Source organism: Lutra lutra, chromosome 3 (genome assembly GCF_902655055.1).
Source record: "Lutra lutra chromosome 3, mLutLut1.2, whole genome shotgun sequence".
Lineage (NCBI taxonomy): Eukaryota > Metazoa > Chordata > Mammalia > Carnivora > Mustelidae > Lutra > Lutra lutra.
Window position 1 is genome coordinate 76061624 of NC_062280.1, and position 21088 is coordinate 76082711.

The window sequence follows — 21088 nt, forward strand, 5'->3', positions numbered from 1 at the left end:
TTCTGGCCTTGCTTAATGAAAAGTGTTTGAATTAAATTTCCTTCATCTCAAAAGTATCTTTTTTTTTTTTTTTTTCCTTTTGGTAAAAAGTTTCCCAGAGAATCTCTCTTAATAGCCACTGGCAAAGCCCATAATTCTACTACTGAAACAATGAGATCTATTTTCCAGATCATCAATCTTCATTCTCCAGACAGATACAATTGTTTGAAGAGTTGCAATTACATTATCCCTTGGTGCTTCTTCAGCCTCCACATTTGACTGATTCCATAGTTAAACAATTAAAAGGCCAAAGGAATTGAGGATTAATTTTTATCTCTAATAATAAAAACTTCATTGCACTGAATTTCTTGGTATCAGCATCATCACCCTCCTAATTAAAAGTGCAATAGTTATATAATCTTGCAAAAGGAGAAATGGAAGTCAATACATATTCATGGACTATGTAATTTGAGCGTAGGAGACGCAATCATCCTGACTGTATGGACAGCACCATTTTATACTACCTATAAATGAATCAATTTAAACTTAGCCTACAGAGCTAACACCTAATTTCATCCTCTGATACTAAACATTACATGTTTTTGGATAGCCAACAATATTTAGCAAGAAATAAGTCCAGTAGATTCCAAACCAAATGTAGTTAACCAGGATGAACCACACATTGCATTGGCATATAGGTATGTTCTACTTCAACTAGCATCAAAGGCCAGCAGGAAGCTGTTGCTTGCCGCCTTCTAATTATCAATAAGGAGTCAAGGCCAGCTCTTCCTCACGTTCCCTTCCCAACTCTTTCCACACGACTGCTGCCTTCATCTCATCATGTTACCATCAGCTCTGTTCATGTTCTTATTCCCCTCAGTGGCTCTAGGAAGGCTCTAGGCTCTCCCCTTCCCTGTCCAGGTGCCAAGGTTTGGATTCCATACGCCTCCACAGGGACCTAGGAATCTGAATTTTTCACAAGCAGCCACAGTGTCAGTGCAGTGTGGTCCCGGAGCCACTTTCCTTTTTTAAAAGATTTTAAGTTCCAGTTAGTTAATGTACAGTGTAATATTAGTTTTCAGTGTACAATATACTGATTGAACATTTCCATACAATACCTGGTGCTCATCAAAAGCGCCCTCCTTAATCCCCATCACCTACTTTACCCATCCCCCTATCCACCTCTCCTCTGGTGACCACTAGTTTGTTCTCTATAGTTAAGAGTCTGTTTCTTGGATTGCCTCTTTTTTCCCCTCCTTTGCTCATGTGTTCTGTTTCTTAAATTCCACATATGAAGAAATCATATGGTATTTGTCTTTTCTGATTGACATATTTCACTTAGCATAATACTCTCTAGCTCCATCCACGTCATTGCAAATGGCAAGAGGTCATTGTTTTGGATGGCTAAGTAATATTTCAGTGTGTGTGTATCTCACATCTTTACCCATTCATCAGTCATTGGGCACTTGGTTGTTTCCATAATTTGGCTATTGTAGATAATGCTGCTATAAACATCAGGGTGCATGTATCCCTTTGAATTAGCATTTTTGTATCCTTTGGATAAATACCTAGTAGTGCAATTGTTGGATCATAAGGTAGTTCTATTTTTAACTTTTGGAGGACCCTCCATGCTGTTTTCCACAGTGGCTGCACCAATTTGCACTGGGAGCCATTTTTCAAGGAAAAAACTGCCTGTGAGCTTCTGGATTACTTCGTGGTCTATTTATTCTGAGTGCTTGGCACAAGGCTTCAGTGAGATAGGAATTCAAGAAAAATGATATCAAAAGACTGGAATAGGCAGGATTTACATTAGAAATTGGCTTAGGGAAAGGAAGGCTCAGAATCTGGTCCTTTTAAATGCTCTTTTATACGCTTGTGTCTCTGAGTCTCGACTTCTTCAGGGTAAAAGTTCAACAGTAGGAGAAGCAGAAGGTTAAGAATGTGAATGACAGGCTGGTAGAGAAGACAACATTTTAAGTTTATGATTTAGGAAAATGTTCCTTGATTCCAAAAGCACACTCCCCTCAACTGGCCCTCCCCTAAAACTGGAAAGGGGGGAAAAAAAAAAAACTTAATGAAATCATGGTAGAAATCACCCAACCAAAATATAATTTTTAAAGATTAAAAATTATCTTAATCTGCTAAAAGTGAGTGGTTTTCTTCTAACAAAATTGAAATTTTGTTTAAAAACATACATCTTAGGAAATCACCTGAAGTCTGTGGAAGAGTTTATCTGTGGTCTTCTGAGAATTGCTTCCCTTTTTGTTTTTGCCAATTCTCTCATGAGACAACTGACTAATCAAGCCAAAATTTGTACTGTTTTATAAAAACATCTCCATATTTTATTCCTTTCAGAATGTGTAGGCTAATGTCAATGTCAGGACTTGTGTTCCATAAAACTATCACATTCGACTATTGGGTATTTACCCAAAGAATATGAAAACACTAATTCAAAAAGGTATTTGCACTGCAGAATTATTTACAATAGACAAATTATGAAAGCAATCCAAGTGTCCATCAATAGATAACTGAATAAAGAAGATGTAGGGCGTATATGTGTGTGTATGTGTATAATATACATATATAGAGAACACAATTATCATGATGAACACTGAATAATGTATAGAATTGTTGAATCATTATATTGTACACCTAAAACTAATATAACACTGTATGTTAACTATACTGGATTTTAAAAACATTTAGATAAACATTTTTTATCTAAATGTTTAAACATTTTTTATCTAAATGTTTAAACATTTAGATAAAAAACATTTAGATAAAAAAAATTATCTCAAGTCATATTTTTAACCAGATGCAGTGTAATGCTCTCACTTCCCATTCCAATTTTATTGGCATGTTGAGAGCTATCAAGAATACACATGAGTGCTTGACTAAGTCCTGTCTTAATAAGAGCCAATTATGAAAGGAATGACCCAAACTATACAGAGACTTCCCAAGGAATGATGACTATTACTGGATTATGCTTTTTTTCTTATGTGGGCATGGAGCCCAATGTGGGGCTTGAACTCACGACCCTGAGATCAAGACCTGAGCTAAAATGAAGAGTCAGACACTTAACTGACTAAGCCACTCAGGCACCCCTTACCGGTTTGCTCTTAAAGGAATGGGCTAGCTGGTAAACATCAAGCCAAAGGACCTGTGTATTATAATTTGTTCCTTGGTTTCTGTTTCACAGGGTCAGTTGCTGTTTGTTATTCTCTTGACTCATCTCATGAACCCCAGATTTCTCTATTTCAAAATGACTGCCATGGACTATGCTGCTCTACCCCAGCACTCACAAACTGACCTGCATTGCTTCAAACAATATCTTAGCAGATCCTGTCATGTTAACTCTTTCTCAACTCTTAGAAATACCCTCCTCTGTCCACACAGAGTCATCCTAGAAATTGCAAAATAAGAAGCTACTACATTAATAACACCACAATGTAAAACCTAGTATATAATATTACAAAACAAGCATCATGGGAGAATGGATCAGTGATTAAGAGAACACATCTGGTATCCAATAGACCTGGGTTCATGTTGTGACTCTGATGAGTACTAGGCATCCAACAGGGTACCTACATCTCTCTGACTCTCATCCACAGACTGGTGCTAACAACACTACTACCTCACTGGGTTTATGGGAAGATTAAAAATGCTGCCTGCATGAAGTTGGCACGAGGACCGATCAAAGTATTTGTTCAACTGCTGCGAGCGACTACACTAACGCCACTGTTAATGACATGGGTACATGCTTTAGAGTCATAATTATTTCAACTTATGGCTCTGCATTTCAATCTCTTCATTTGTAAAGTGAGGTTGGCACCAACTATGCTACAGATTTGGTTTGCAGTTTAGAGATAAATATATTAAAATCCTTGGTGAAATGCCTGGCACAGGGCAAGCACTCAATGAAAGACAGCCATTGTAATAATTACAGATGGAAATGACTTTGGTTATGAGACTGTAATCCATATGCCTAACTATCAACTTGTTTAAAGTTTAAACGGCTTTTGATACCTTTCGGTGCAGCTGATCTTACTCCATCAAGATCCTCCTACTTGTGAGGAAATCTTACTCAGGCAGAAATGCACCCAGCCTTTCTCATCCTCTATCTAATGAGAAGGGTCTCACCTCTACCAGCTCAGTTTCTTTCCTTTCTCCGCCCTGGGGGATGGAGGGTGGGAGGGGAGTGTTCTGTTGTCAGGAAAATTCTCTGGGACTTCCATGGGAAACTCATGGAGGGAGGGAAAGGGAATTTCCTGAATACAGTTTTATGTGTCCTCTTCTGAATATTCAAGGGAAGTAAGTACAAAAAGAAAAAAAAAAGGAGAAGGGAAAAAAACCTCCTTTTTTTGGACTATGTTCTTTGAGTGCCAGTTCTCTAAAGCAGTACCAAATGAGTCATGGTTTCTACTGGGTAATAAACACTGTGGACTTGGCTGTTCCTGAGGACAGAAATGCCATAGTAAATCAGACACACTATGAAGGCAGGGCTACTTGATTTCCCAGGAAGGTAGCCATTTGAGGGAAATACCTTTAGAACCGTTAACACTGGAGGATCTGAAGGAAGACTGCCAATGGTGTGACAAGGAAGAGAGGCTTCCCAAGTGAAATCAGAAATCAGGTGACCAAGGAGACCTACCCCAGAGTATGTGCCCCTCAGTAAACCTGCAGTTGGGGTTGAAAAACATCAGGAGCTCCATAGAAATGGAGCCCAGCACTGACATCACTGAAATGCAAGAAGTGGGGCTCACTGGTAGCCCTCCATGCAGAGCAGAGAGAGGACATCTGCCAGAGAGAGAAATTGGGAGACAAAAGGAAAGGAATGTGGCAAACAAGAGTGCAGGAGAAGGAAACATAGGCTTATTGGGCTATGTGACCATGGCAAGAAAGCACTCTGCAACGGGTATTTCCCATCTGCCCTTCCAGAGTCAATATGCCCCATTCTCCACCCTGCTCTGACCCTGGGAGACTGACCTTTGTGGACTAGATCAGTGGCTCCCTTGTCCTCTGGCTTCTGGTTGAGTTCAGTTAATGTTGGCCACCAGCAAGAGACTAGACTGCAAGAAGAGAGGGAAGGCAGGTATTTGTTTACTTCTTCATTTTCATCCTAGACTTTGTTTGATTTTACTTCTTCCTGGTGGCAACAAACTGGCCGTAGCCTTCGTAGGAAAGAGCAGCTCCTTGCCTGCTGGTTGTGTCTCTCCTGCAGCTGCACCTGTCTCTGGCTCCTGGCTCCCTTTCCTTGCTGTTTTGGGGTCAAGGGACAGTAATTGATTCCAGCTGCTGCTAGTTCCTGGCTCTTCTCTCTCTCCCACTTGTTCTCTTAACCCTGTCCACACCTTTGTAAATATTCCCTTCCTTAAACTCTCCTCAATTACCTACTTGAATGTACCATCTGCTGCCTGCCCAGACACCAACAGATAGACTCATGTACAATGATGACTGCACAATGAGAAAATGCAAAGGCAATCCATTGCCCTCCTGATGAAGGGAGGATGAGAGAAAATATGAGAGTAGAACTCAATCATGGACTAATGACTTTGGTTAGAAGATGTTTATGAACTTTATGTAAATCCAAAGCTTGATTCATGGTAATATGACCTAATTGTAATTATTTTCTATGATGATGATGTTGGTAAAACAAGGCAATATATTTTGCAGGTTTCCGTTATTAGAATAAGTTGATTTGCGGGGTGCCTGGGTGGTTCAGTGGGTTAAGCCTCTGCCTTCGTCTCAGGTCATGATCTCAGGGTCCTGGGATCGAGCCCCACATAGGGCTCTCTGTTCAGCGGGGAGCCTGCTTCCTCCTCTCTCTCTGCCTGCTTCTCTGACTACTTGTGATCTCTCCCTCTGTTAAATAATAAATAAAATCTTTAAAAAAAAAGAAGCTGATTTGCAATGTTGTACCATGGAAAAGAGATTTAGGTTCAATTCCCATCTTTACCACTTATTGTGTTAAGTTATTCCATCTTTGTATGTCTCAATTTTTCCATCTGAAAAATGGCGGTCATAATACCTTTCTTGCAGGATTCTTATGAGATTAAGTGGATTCCTACCCGATGCATGCTTGCTCACTGTAAACCCTTAACAAATGACAGTCGTACGTGTCATTCCTGTGCTTTTTCGTATCCTCTTCTACCCCAAGTGTCAGTTTAAGAAATCCAACCAGATTGTGGTGTTATCAAGGGTGCTTAAATAGGGGTGAACCCAATCAGTTCTCTAAGCACTGTTTTAGATCTAGATGAAGAAGACTCTGATAAACTCTATCTGCAACCACCTTGCTGGCAGGGAAGCTGTGGCCAGCTCCCAGTAATCCACTCATCTGTCATATTTCCCTTTGTTGAAAACGATCTCTGAAGTGTTTATTTTTTTCAGAAATACATTCCAAACCACATCATTTTGTGCTATACGCTACACTTACATCCTCAAGTTATTGATCAGTTAAAATCCTCAGAATTACTCTTGAAAATTCTAGTAAACTAGTGATGCAGAAATTCCTAACCCTAATATGACTCAAAATTTCATTTTCAAAGACTTATCTTTCCTTTGTACCTTATTTTCCATACTGAACATTCTTGAGAAGATTGCTCAAGATCATTTTTGCTGAAGAAATAAAACATAAAAAAAAGAAATAAAATATCAGACACATAGAATATATTTAGGAACAAATATCTAAATCTTAGTTCTGTTCTTTTGTATGTTAAGCATCCTACATGCCACAATACTTTTAACCTTAACATACGTTCCTTCACACATACAATAAGTATTTACTGAGTGCTAGTCACAGACCTAGATTCTGGGGAATCTCCAGATAATAAAAAATGAGAAATGAACACCTTGATGCATATTTCATTCTCAATACAAGGTTAATGTATTTTCTTCATCTTTTCTGTATCTCTATTTACAAAAAGTACTCAATTTTCAACAAGTCTAGTGTTTCCAAATAAACTATAGGATGTCCAGTTTAATCTGAGTTTCAGATCAACAATAAATATTTTTTAGTATGTCACAAATACTTTGCTTGACTAGAGGTATTCATTGTACATATTTATACTAAAAATTATTTTTTAACATTTTAAAAAAAATTAAATTCACTTAGCCAACATATCATTAGTTTTTGAACTAGTGGTTAATGATCCATTAGTTGCATATAACACCCAGAGCTCATCAAATCACATGCCCTCTTTAATACCCGTCACCCAGTTACCCAATACCCTACCCACCCCTCTATCTGCAACCCTCAGTTTGTTTCCTGGATTCAAGAGTATCTCATGGTTTGTCTCCCTTTCTGATTTCTTCCCATCAGTTTTCCCTTCCTTTTCATATTGTCCTCTGCACTACTCCTTATACTCCACATATGAGTGAAACCGTGTAATAGCTATCCTTCTCTGACTGACTTTTTTGACTTAGTATAAAACCCTCCAGTTCCATCCATGTCGATGTAAATGGTAGGTATATATCCTTTCTGATGGTGGAGTAATATTCCATTGTATATATGAAGCACATATTCTTTATCCATTCATCTGTTGAAGGACATCTCAGCTCCTTCCATCATTTGGCTGTAGTGGACACTGCTATGAACATTGGGGTGCATATGCCCCTTCTTTTCACTACATCTGTATCTTTTCACTACATTTGTATCAGTAGTGCAGTTGCTGGGTCATAGGGTAGCTCTATTTTTAAATTCCTGAAGAAACTTCATACTGTTTTCCAGAGTGTCTATACCAGCTTGCATTCTCACCAACAGTATAAGATGGTTCCCCTTTCTCACATCCTTGCCAACATTTGTCATTCCCTGTCTTGTCAATTTTAACCATACCAACTAGTATGAGGTGGTATCTCAGAGTGGTTTTGATTTGTATTTCCCTGATGGCAAGTGACGTGGCTCATTTTTTCATGTGACTGTTGGTCATGTGTATGTCTTCTTTAGAGAAGTGTCTGTTCATATCTTCTGCCCATTTCTTGACTGGATTATTTGTTTTTTGGGTGTTGTGTTTGATGAGTTCTTTATAGATCTTGAATAACAGTCCTTCATCTATTCTGTCATTTGCAAATATCTTCTTCTTTTTCTTAGGTTGCCTCTAAAAATTATTTTTTTTTTAGATTTTTTTTATTTATTTATTTGATAGAGAGAGATCAGAAACAGGCAGAGTGGCAGGCAGAAAGAGAGGAGGAAGCAGGCTCCCTATTGAGCAGAGAGCCTGATGCGGGGCTTGATCCCAGAACCCTGGGATCATGACCTGAGCTGAAGGCAGAGGCTTAACCTACTGAGCCACCCAGGCGCCCCTAAAAATTATTTTTAACTGAAATTCAAATTTAACTGGTGATCCTATTTTATTGTTGGCTAAATCTGACAGTCCTTAAAAAGTCACTACTCTCCTGAGTGACATTGTGCACATAATTTAGCTTTTTAGGACCTCAGTTTGCTTGTACATAAATGGAGCTTGCTGGTCCAAGGGACACTTATGGCTCCTTAAACTTCCTGGTTCCAGTTCTTCCCTAAGCAAGAGATCATGTCATCACATTCATCCACTCCCTCTCCTCCATTCGAACTTTCAAACTGGTTGTCCATTTTCTGGTACTACTGCTCCAATCTCTTCTTTTCTCAGTGTCCCTTGGTAATAATCTTGATCTGACACCCAGTCCCATATTGACTGACTTGACTCTGGCTATTAGTATTCATGCTCAATGCCCTACATTTGAGTAGCACTTTATAGTTCACAAAGTGCTTTCCCATACATTACTGCATTTTAATACATTAACCTCTCTCCTCAATCCCATTCAAAAAATTTTGCTGAAGTTTTCTTTCGTGCCACTTCATAATCCTTCGTATGTACCTCTATGAGCATTAGCAACCTTCTGAGAGCTCCTCTCTCAATTCAAACAAGTCTGCCCTCATCTTTGAAGATTTTCCAGGGATTCAGGCTCTATCATCCATCCATCTCCCTCCATGCTCACTGGGTTGCCTCCTTGCCCCTTCTGTTCACAGGAGCAAGTACCTGCCTCCTCCCAAGACAGACCTTTTCAATCACCTTCCAAGTCCTGTACCCCGTGGGGCTCCCTGCAAGCCTGAACCACACAATCCTGGATACTACTCAGTGTGATTCCTGCACCAGCAGCAATCCATTCCCTGTGAGCTGGTTAGAAAATACAGATTTATAGTCTTGGACTCTGCCTGAGAATACTGAACCAGAACTTGCCTTTTTAAGTTTGAGAAGCCTGACTTAGGACACCTTTAGTCAGGCACAATTTTCCCATGTTTTCCAGGAGATCTTCACCATTTGGTCTATATTAAGTAGACCATCCTAAGAACAATATTTCTAATCTTGTTTCTGCCAAGGTACACTCCCAGGATGACATCAACTGCCATAAGGAAGAGAGACTCACCTCTGCAGTGATTTTCATCCCACCTAATCTGCATACTCTTTTTGCAAGTCATTCCTTACTATCATCCAAGACACTGAATGACAGCATTAAGAAGGGGAAAACTACCCCCTCCAGTCTTGATATCTATAACACTGTTCCCTAAGTACATGAGCAAAAGGGAAATATGAATTATGGCTTTCCAACCATACTTGCTGTCTGATATGACCAAATAAATTGACTCATTTTGAAAATGGAGAGGATAATACAATAATGAATTATTTCTGATACCGAGATGCTTATTGAATAATTTAAAAGCACTTTACAATTTTGAAGTTCTCAGAGCTTGATAACTAATAAAAACAATCCAGAGTTCCACTGGCTAAATCTTTCACGTCTGTTTTCTGCTCCACAGAGCTGTTCCTGAAATTGACAGGCATGTAACATCATTCAAAATACTTTTTATGAAATAATCACAGGTACAAAAAGATTGACAGAACCAACAAAACAATAACTGCCTGTCTTGGTAAACAGATATTTGGTTGTTATATCTCTTTTAGCTCCAAGGGACAAGGGCAAACAAATATGAAGAAACCAGTTTTTGTCTGACTATAATCTTAATCCTTGGATAATAAGATGCCAAAAGGCAGAAAAAGAATTCTGTATACTGAATCCTCAAATAACCTGTTTGTGGAGTAAAAAACAAAAACACATTGTCTTTTTTCCTATAAGAACAATGTCAAAAAAAGCATCCAATGGCTTTTTTTTCAGCTATATATAAAGGTTAAAAATATCAACACAATGATTAGTGGATTCATTTACATTCAAATATAGAAGTTTACCTATTTTAGTACTATATTCAAGGGTTAAAACTCAAAGAAATATCCAATTGTTAAGAGAGGTAAATGAGAAAATATTTCTTAAAGATCCAAATTCATTACTATTATTAAATTCTACACTGGAGTTTATGACACATCATTATCAGCTCATAACTAAGCTGAGCAGATAATCAACTCATAGCCATGTAGATCTTTTATCAGTTTTAAAGTTCACTACTATACTTTATTTAGAAGGAGTTATACAATTAGCAAAATTAAATTGATATCCTTAGAATGGGTAAAGAGATGACAAGTCTGTTGCCAAATTATAGGGAATTTGGAATAGCCCTCAATTTAGCTGCATTAACTTTTTTTTAAAACTGTAGATTTAGGACACTTGGGTGGTTCAGATGGTTAGGTGTCTGCCTTCGGCTCAGTTCATGATCTTGGGAGTCCCGGGATTGAGTCCCACATTGGGCTCCCTGATCAGCAGGGAGTCTGCTTCTCCCTCTGCCCCTCACCCCACTCTCATGCTCTCTCTCTAATAAATAAAATCTTTTTAAAAATAAGTAAACGCTAGATTTATATCACTGAAGTAACTATGCAAATATAAGTGACGAATTTCAGCAGGATTTGAAATTCACTTGTGAAATATATATGTATTTTTTTTTTTAGGATTTCATTTATTTATTTGATGGAGGGAGAGAGATCACAAGTAGACAGAGAGGCAGCCAGAGAGTGGGGGAAGCAGGCTCCCCGCTGAGCAGAGAGCCCGATGTGAGGCTCGATCCCAGGACCCTGAGATCATGATCCGGGCCGAAGGCAGAGGCTTAACCCACTGAGCTACCCAGGCGCCCCTATATATGTAATTCTTAAGAGAAAATACAAAATTGCCCATGAATTCATATTTTAAAGTTAATAGACACCCTACTGAGCATGTTGGCATAGAGCTATACTGTTTTAAAAGCAGGAACTGAATTTTAAAAAATTCTAGAAATAGAAAAGTAATTAGACTTCAGGGCTCTAAAGTCTGACAGCTGTAGACTTGAAAGAAGGCAAATGTTGAGCTTTGGCTTATCTTCTTAACCTTTGACTCATTTTTTTTTTTAATTGTTTTCTCTAAATTTCCTCAGGGCCATATGACTCTTGCCTTTATACGGAGTTAATTACCATGGGTCAGAGAGGTTTAACCTATTTCATTTACTTCATCTCTAACTAGAGTGACCATATCATTTATCATCCACCATTTTTGAGAGTGAAAGGTAAGATTAAAAATGCCAGCTTCCATCATATGTAAAAATTAACACAAAATGGATAAAGAGCTAACACAAATAAACTACTAAAAGAAAACACAGGGATAAATCCGCATGGTTTTGGATTTGGTAAAGGATTCTTAGATATGACACCAAAAGCAACAAAAGAAAAAGATAAATTGGACTTCATCAACTTTTTTAAAAAATTGTGCTTCAAAAGATAGCGTTAAGGAAGTGAAAAGATAACCCACAGAATGAAAGAAAAAAATTTATAAATTATATATCTGATAAGGGACCTGTGTCTAGAATATATAAAGAAGACAAAAACATCAATTTAAAAATGGGCAAAAGATTTGAATAGACATTTCTTCAAGAAAATGTACAAATAGTCACTAAGCACATAAAAAAAATGTTGACATCATTACTCATCAGAGAAATGCAAATCCAAACCACAAGCTACAACTTCACACCCACTAGTAGGGTCAGGAAAAAAAAAAGCCAAATAACACTAACCATTGGCAAGGATATGGAGAATTAGAACCTCACATATTGCTGGTGCAAATCTAAAATGGTGCAGCTACTTTGGACAGGAGTCTGACAGTTCTTTCGGTGATTAAATATAGAATTACCATATAACCCAGCAATTCCATTCTGAGGTATATACCCAAGAGAAGTGAAAAGAGATCCACACAGAAACATGTACAGGAATGTTTACAGCAGCATTATTCATAATAATCAATAGGAGGAAATACCCAAATGTCAATTAATATAAAAATGAATAAACAGAATGTGGTACATCTATATAAAGGGATAGTATTTGACCATAAAAAAGAATGGTGCCCACACGAGCTACAACATGGATGAATCTTGAAAACATGTTAAGTGAAAGAAGTCAGATACAAAAGACTACTATCTGATTCCATTCATATTAAAGTTCAGAATGGGGAAATGCATAGGGGCAGTAAATACATTAGCATTTTCTTGGGGCTGGAGGTGGGAGGACAGATAGGGGAACAGAGGTGGTAGCTAAAGGGGACAGGGTTTTGTTTTTTTAAAATTTGGGTTATAAAAATGTTCTAAGACTGACTGTAGTAACGGTTGAACAAACCTGTGAATATACTAAAAACCATTGTATTGTATACTTTACATGGTGAGTTGTAGGGTATATAAATCATATCTCACTGAATTTATTAAAAGAGAAAAAAATTACGGTGGGACAACACATTTAAACTGAGAATATCCTGGGAAAATTCTGATGCACTGTCATCTCTCATTTCATCTGGGTATCTGACCAACTCACTTTCCAGAGAAGGATTGCTGAGAAGGTTTGATCAGTTCTATAATTATACTGACCCTGTTTGAAAACACAAGTCAAAAAAATGTGTCCTAATGAAGTAGCTAGGAAAGAATTTTCAGACTGGAAGAAAAAGTGTTGACTCATTTAGAGATATTCTCATACACAAGGGCCTCTACAAAAAGCTTTGGACCATCTAACAAGTAGACTGTGCATGTGCTTAGGGTGCCCACTAAGCCAGGGCCTTCCTTCCAAATAAGTTCAGCTGCAATGAACTTTTCAAGAAGTTTACATTAAAAAAAAAAAATACAAAGAAGTTTTTTTCATCTTAGTATGCATCTTGTGCATATAATACCTGAAATTCAATGGAACATGGTATTCATAGACTAGTTTTCAAACTTAAGTATAAATTTTATTTTGAATTGTAATATTATAAGTGCTGGGGCCATCTAGAGGTCCTATTATAGTCTTATGAAGAAGGAAACATGGACAGAAGTAATCAAAGAGAAATGTTTAAGCTTAGCATAGGCACTGAAAGGAGGCTCAGAGCAAGGACCCGTGAGAACCAAAGACAAAGCAGCATTCCCAGCCCACCTGCTCCAGTTGGTGAAAGAACCTGGGATGTCCCAATGACCCTAAAGGTGGGGAACCCTCAGTTAACTGAGATTAAATATCCCACCACCTTGGGGTCAGATTTCATTTAGTTTATGAAAATAAACATACATGCTATTTTTTTGCACAACTGATTTTGTGGGGGTAAAATTCATACTCACCTCACTACCTGTGCCCATTTAGCCATGACTGTGAGTAAGCCTTTTGGCTTTTTACAGTCCAGTTGGAGATTACAATGTGAAATCCCTACCAATGCTACAGTTTTAAGATGATTCTAATCCCAAGAATTTATGTGCTCTTTGCCTTTTCCAGTAAATTGAAGCAATATTTGTAAATGTTTGAATTGTATGGCTGAATTCTGTAAGAAATGAAGTCATTAAGAACTTGCTAACCAGATAACCACTGATACATATGAAGAGAGTTCTCAGTGTTTTAAGAAGGAAACATAGTTTGCTATTAGATTAGACAGTTTTCAATAAATCATGGCTAGGGCGATAGGTATGGTAAATATTAAAGTATTTCTGTTACAAAGGTTTCTAGCTGGGTTCTAAAATAACCATCATATATACTGAAGATTCTTGAAGGCAATTATTATTTATCCAACTTTGACATCTCACAAAAGCCTTTCAGTATCTGAGAGGACAAGATAACTTAGAGTATGACATAAATTCCAGAATCATTTATTCAAATCAAATATCCATTTTTACATCAAGGGCAACTACTTCTTCATAAAAGAACAGTGTAATATATTACCTAGAAATGAATGTTACATATTTATAACTGTGGCTGGTAAATCCCAGTCATACTATTATTATGCCATTAAACTGGAAATATATAGAGTTGAAAGAGGAGTGATCATAATAAAAGCACTTTATTCTGCACATAATACCTGAAATTCAATCTAATACAACTTCCAAATACCAGAAGCTTAATGTTTATAGTCTTTATTGAATAATCTTCTCTTTCTTTGACTAAAGTCAATAAAAAGTCATCTCTAAACTTTTCAGCAAAGCTAGAAACCATTATGTTAAACTACAAGGTCATCAAGATAGGAATAAAATCGAGAGATCATCCTTCTGATACTTGCTAGCTGATGCTTAATGCTTTTCTCCTCAATCCCAACGTGAGTTTATTTAGATATTTTAGTGAACTCAAGTTGGACCAATGTTTTTCTTTGTTAATGCTCTTTTCACTAAATATTCATATCTGATTTAGAGTTCTTTTGAGAAAAATAATATCAAGTAATGTTATAAATATGCTGGGAATCCCTTTAGGCTTAGAGGAGGCAATTTAAAACAAAATTTTTATTGTGATAAAATATATAAATTTACTATTTTAACCATTTTAATGTGTACAGTTCAGGGGCATGAAGAACATTCCCATTGTTGTACAACCATCACTATCATCCATTTCCAGAACCTTTTCATCTTCCCAAACTGAAGCTCAGTACTTACTAAACTCTTTTTCCCCTCTGCCTCAATGGAGGAGACAATTTTATTTTATTTTATTTTTAAAGATTTTATTTATTTATTTGACAGAGGTGGGGGAGAGACAGAGCACAAGCATGTGGAGCAGCAGGGAAAGGTAGAGGGGGAAGCAGGCTCCCTGCTGAGCAGGGAGCCTGATGCAGGGTTTGATCCCAGGACCCCGGGATCATGACCTGAGCCGAAGGCAGACACTTAACCAACTGACCCACCCAGGTGCCCCGGGAGGAGACAATTTTAAATAATGTTTACCAAACACATACATCTGTAAGTTGGAATTATACTCTTAAGCAGAAACCCTCAGTCTGCACTTTAGAAACAATGTGCATTTGTGACACAAGCCCTTGTAGGCCTATTTATGGACCTTACAGGACAGTCATATATTTTGGATTTGGGCTATGCAGTTATTCTAAAATATCAACAGAAATACTGTAAATATTATAGAATAGTAAATTCAAACATGATTTAATAAGTCCTGCTTTTAACAAAAGATTCAGAATACATATGGGGAACATGGATATCAAATAGTATGTTATTGCATGTATATGGCCACATGACCACCCTGATTTCCTAGAACAGGAAAGTATTTTGTATAATTTTCCTAAGGAAGGTTATGGGTTTATAAGGATTCATATATGTTTTGATATACCATATCCTCTGTGGGCAGGAAATGCCACATATTTGTGAGTAGGTGAATATAAAATATGACATATAAGCAGGGAAACTCTATAATTAGCATCAAAATTGACTTAAAAAATAAATGAAGAAAGAACGGCTTTTATATGTCAATAAGACAATAAACCAGATCTTGCAAAAAAGAGTCATCATTTTAGGCAAAGAAACTTGCAAAAAAGCACCCGATCTGGATGACCTGACCCAGTTCGAAGGAAGCATATGTTTGTCTGTCATAAACGATTCTTCTCTTTCCACTTACTCCTCATGGTCTGCAGCCCAGGACTCCAAAATGTAGCCTTGTAGGATGAACAAATCTCTGTTGACTGCATTCTCCCAGGCCACCTTTGTTCTACCACCAACCACATTCTATCACGGGCATGCTAGGGAGCCCTTTCCACCAAAACTTTCCATGCCAGAGCATATCGTATTCATTCACCCTTGCCTTTGCCTCCCCACTCTCAAATTCAAACCACACCCTGATACGCTGTGTGCCCTGGGATCCCTGCCCTCTGCAAATTTTGCTCTTTTCCAGTGTGAGCTCTTGATCTCCAGATTAGATCTCTGTGCCTACAAAATCCAGAAACCCTCAATAATGATGGTAGATAGTGGACATGATAGCAATGGAAGACCATTGGTTTTCGTTGGGGAGCAGAATGGATTCAGTTTGAAGAATGTGGGACTGGGCCAGTTCAAAAGCATGGCCTAATTTTCATGGTGATCATGATCTGATACCACGTCATGTTCTCACCTCATTTTTCAGAACAAACTAAAAAGGATGGTAATTCTGGCTATATTCTTAACTTCCTAATATTGTTATTAATATTAATAGATCTTATGGCTCATACACTATGAAAATCTTACAGGCGGTTTAGAAATCCTCCCCACCTGGCTTCTGGCAGGAAAATTACTTGTCCACTGATGACAATAAAACAGTACTCCAACAATAGCCAAGAGTTAGGATTCCTCTGGAATTATTTTTTCTCTTCACCCTAATGCAGTTTCTTTCTAATATGCAATCTAAATGCAAACTCAAGAGTTCTACTGTATACTGAGCTAGCAGGTATTGAGGGTGTACAACCTGCTAGGAACTGCCCTAAGAGTTCTACATTAAATTGTTCATTTAAACCTCCCAGCAATAATCCTATCAGGTATCAATAATTATTATATTTTAGTATATGTGCTGCCGAAGCAAGCACAGGTATCAATAATTATTATCCCCACTTAATATACTGTGCAGAGAAAAGGAAAGAGAGATTAAGATACTTAGCCAAGGTCAGCTGGACTTTACTCAAGTTCACTAGAGATAGCCAGATCACACTCTTAATCGCTAGTTTTAAATATTAGTATTGTTTTTCCACATGTAACTCATTTTCATTTTCCAGTTCTACCTGTTTATAAACAGATTTTAAGGAGGTAAATGGCAGTGTATATTATTTGGTTGAAAGCCCTGGCATTTGCCAGCCATGCCCGAGATTCCTGCCATCTCAGGGCACTGGCCTTTGCTGAGTACCTTGGACATTTCAATTCAGTAACTGGTGTCTCAAAAAATTTTTGCATACATTTTTATAAGAAACTCACTGCTGATCTTCAGAAAAGGGTCCCTTAACTTACATAGTTGGTGGTCAGAGTCCTGCCTGCATAACTTTTTTTTTTTAAGATTTTATTTATTTATTTATTTGACAGAGAGAGAGAGAGAGCAAGAGAGGGAACACAAACAGGGTGAGTGGGAGAGGGAGAAGCAGGGTTCCTGCTAAGCAGGGAGCCCCATGTGGGACTGGATCCCAAGACCTTAGGATCATGACCTGAGCTGAAGGCAGACAGCTAACTGAGCCACCCAGGCATCCTAAATCAATAAATATTTTAAAAAAACAACTGAATCTTTGTCAGTCTTCCAGAGATGAATCATTCATTCATAAAGAGGAGGAAAAAGGAGCAAATTGCAGTTGTATCTAACAGTGTTCAGAGAGGTCAAGCTGCTGCTTCAAGAGACTTTTTACATTTTCATTAAAATAAAGTGGCATTTCCTGTATTAAAATGATTCTTATTAACTTCAAAATATATCATATTCAAATTATTTTAAAATCATGTTTGTGCAACTCAGTTAATATTGTTCTATATTTTAAGATTTATAACTCTATATGACTATTTTGAATAATTTAATCAAATAGAAAACAATTCGATTATTGTAAGTACTCTATTATTAATGTATTCACTAGAAAATTTGTAAGTCAAAGGTAGGCTTGCTTTATTTATTAATTTATTTAGAGTCATCTGGATATTTACTGGAGACTGATCCAGGTGTTAAGCAAATGCACTTGCAAAACACAGGGGAATTTTATTACTAGAGCAATCTGGTTCAAAAAATTTTATGACAGATATTAAAACTGGGTCTGGGTATTGCACGTGATGTGCTTATTAAATGAGACTGACTTCTGTAAGACGCACATACACAAATGAGTCTCTGTAATTTATAGTAACACCGTGTAAACCATCACAAAAATGTTCAAATACAGAGAATTCTCTCTGGGACAATTCCAATTAAATCTAGTTAGGATGGGTTAAGTGTGAGTCTGAAATTAGGCCAATAGGGCAAAACTAAGTTAATTGCTGGGTACACAGAATAGAATTTGTATTGTTTCTATGTTTTGAGAGATAAAGAACCTCAGTGTTATCTGTGATTCTGTTCTTCCTCTCACATCCCCTATCTACTCCATGAGCAAATCGCAGTCAAAAGAAATCCACAATTCAATCGTTTCCTGCTACTCTTACCGCAAAAACCCCAGAACAAAGAACAATCTCTTGGCTGAAATATTGCAGTAGCCACCTAACCGTTTACCTGGAGCCTCTTTTCAACACAGTAACCAGGAAGATTGTTTGAAACCCTTTCCCACAGTGGCTTCTCTTCTCAGGGCAAATACCAACATTCTGATGAAGCCACAGCCATCTGGTTTGATGTCCCCATTCTGACCTTATCTATCTTCCCTCTAGTGCTCCCTGACACAGGAACACGGGGCTCCTTGCTCTTTCTCAAACATGTTCAGCATGTTCCCGCCTTGGGGCCTTTGCACTGGCTCTTTCCTCAGCCTAGAATGCTCTTCCCCAGATACTGTGTTACTAGCTCCTCCTTTCTTAGAGAGACAGGTTCTCCCTCCCACCCTGATTAAACTATCAAAACCCTCAAACCCAGCAACATACAGACCCTTCAAAATCCCCTTCTACACTTCTTTTCTCTTCTCAGCACTTACCACTCTCTAATATAGCCTACATGTCACTTATCTACCTTATTTATTGCATGTCTCCTCACTAGAATGTAAGGTCTAAGAGGTTGCGTTCACTATTTCCCAGTACCTATACCAGTAACTGGCACGTAGTAGTTTTGTGAAATGAAACGAATAGATGAATGAACACATTCAAGATCAAAAGAAAACAAACTGTGACACAGAAAAGAAAATAATCATTAAAACACAGTGAAGGGGAATGAGAACTAAGGGAGAAAATACACAAGCATGCGTGCAGTCATTCGGTCTTTCATGCAAACAAACAAATATTAAGGGCCTACATGTCACTTTTTGCAGAAGGAAAGGCACAGTCCCTCAAAGAGTTTGTCATACAGATGGGAAGATGAACATATCCACACACAGGGATAATATGCTGTGATGAAGGCATTTTGGGGGTATCTAGGTAGGGCTCCCGACCAGAGTGGCAGGGACAGGGCTGTACTGAAAAATCAGAATGGACAGGAAACAGGTCTAAAGCAGATTGCAAATGACCTCTTCTGTCAAGCTGAGGAACTAGATTTAATCCTGAAGGTCAGGAACTAGAAAGCCACTGAAGAATTGCAAGCAGGAAATTATGACATAATCAGACTTTTGTTTTATGAAAGTCATTCATATAAGGATGTTCATTATATTGTTATATGTAGTAGCAAATAAGTATGAAGTCTATACAACAATACAGGGGTTGGATAATAAATCATGGTAAATCCATGCTAAGGATTAAAAAATGATTTAGATAAGAATTTATTGATAGGGGCACCTGGGTGGCTCAGTGGGTTAAGCCTCTGCCTTCAGCTCAGGTCGTGCTCTCAGGGTCCTGGGATCAAGCCCCGCATTGGGCTCTCTGCCCAGCAGGGAGCCTGCTTCCCCCCACAACCTCTGCCTGCCTCTCTGCTACTTGTGATCTCTGTCAAATAAATAAAATCTTAAAAAAAAAAGAATTTATTGATAGAAAAAGTTCCATGATACATTAGTAGAAAATAATATATTTTAAGAGAGCACATAAAATGTGGTCCCACGGAATTTTAAGAAAATGTATCTCTGTGTAGAGTGTAAGGACCTATTTTAGCCAGAGCACTTCCATCCAGGTTAAACAATAACCTTGTTGTTTAACCCTTAAACTGTCCCTGCCCCCCTTCTCCCAGGGGACTTACTTAAAAACAAGTCCTGGAAACCAGTCCCAGGTACCAAAGCCCAAATACAAGGGTGGGTCAGGCCAGGTGGAGACATCTGATCAGTAGGGGGGCGCATACTGTCTCCCTAGTTACCAAGGAGTATGGGCCCCGCCCCTTGGGGAACCTTTTGGGCGCCAGTTCTGACCAAGGTGATAGGCTGGTTCAAATATCTACTAGGGTAAATTAAAATTCAATTGGTCACTTATGTGTGACCTAACATGACTATGCAGCTTTCTCTGTGTGTTACAATTTCATTGGCCACCTGTGCGTGGCCAGGCCCAACCACATGGCCTTTGCCCTTAAAAGTTAGTCTGTGAAGCAGAGAGTGGTCACCCTCTCTCTAAGAGTTGCGGCCCTGGCTGGTAAGTTCGATTCTTGATGCTTGGCGTGAAATAAAGCTTTGTTTGGCCTTCGCTTTGTATCAGTCTCGCTCCTTTAATCACGGACCCATTATTGGGAGACCTAACATAGAGAAAGTCTGTGAAGATGTATAGCAAATTTCAGATTCTTTATTATGCCTTCTGTATCAGCTGAATTAATGTTACAGAGAGCATATATGGCTTGTATAATAAAAAATCATTTTTGGTATGTTTTTTTGTTCTTGTTTTTCATTTTGGTGGATATAAAAGGAAGTGACTTGGTGGGACTAGACTGAGGAGAGAGCCTGTTAGACTGGATGGCAGCACATCCTGGGGGAAGTGAAGAGGATTGGGGAGAAGTACAGGAGGTTTCTGGCTTAAGAAACCTGTGGTAGAGTCCTTCAGGAATACAGAGTCCCTGACTCATGAGTGAGCAGATGCCAGGGCCCAAGGGCACTCTGAGGTAGCCTGAAATTTCTTATCCACCAGGGCCTGTAGCCAATTTTTAACATTTAGAATACTTGGCATGAGCTAATACCAGTGGGCTGACTGCTCACCTGATTGGGATTTCCACAGGGTGCCATCACTCCTGGCATGGCCGAATGCTGTGGTTTCAGAGGGGCACCTGTTCCTCTCTGTCCACCAGACATTCCCTGGTGCCAATTCTTTAAAAGGCCTGTGGCCAAAGAACCCTTGCTCACCTTCCAAAGGTAAGTGCCTCCTGTCACCTATTCCTCCCTTTACTTCCATTCCTGTACTCCTCTATTCCCTTTCTCTGACCTAAATCCT

General features: G+C 38.4%; 1 protein-coding gene across 9 annotated transcripts in view; it reads right to left on the reverse strand.

The window, feature by feature from the left end:
• The window catches only part of ZNF385B (zinc finger protein 385B), a 402524-nt gene that overhangs the window by 225738 nt on the left and 155698 nt on the right, over positions 1 to 21088 (reverse strand). For 2 of the 9 annotated variants that reach the window (XM_047722319.1, XM_047722320.1), the window contains exon 2: positions 4966 to 5048. The exons of the other annotated variants lie outside the window; for them this stretch is intronic. The gene's annotated coding sequence lies outside the window, so the exon portion shown is untranslated. The remainder of the gene's footprint in view (positions 1 to 4965; positions 5049 to 21088) is intronic. 9 annotated transcript variants of the gene reach the window in all.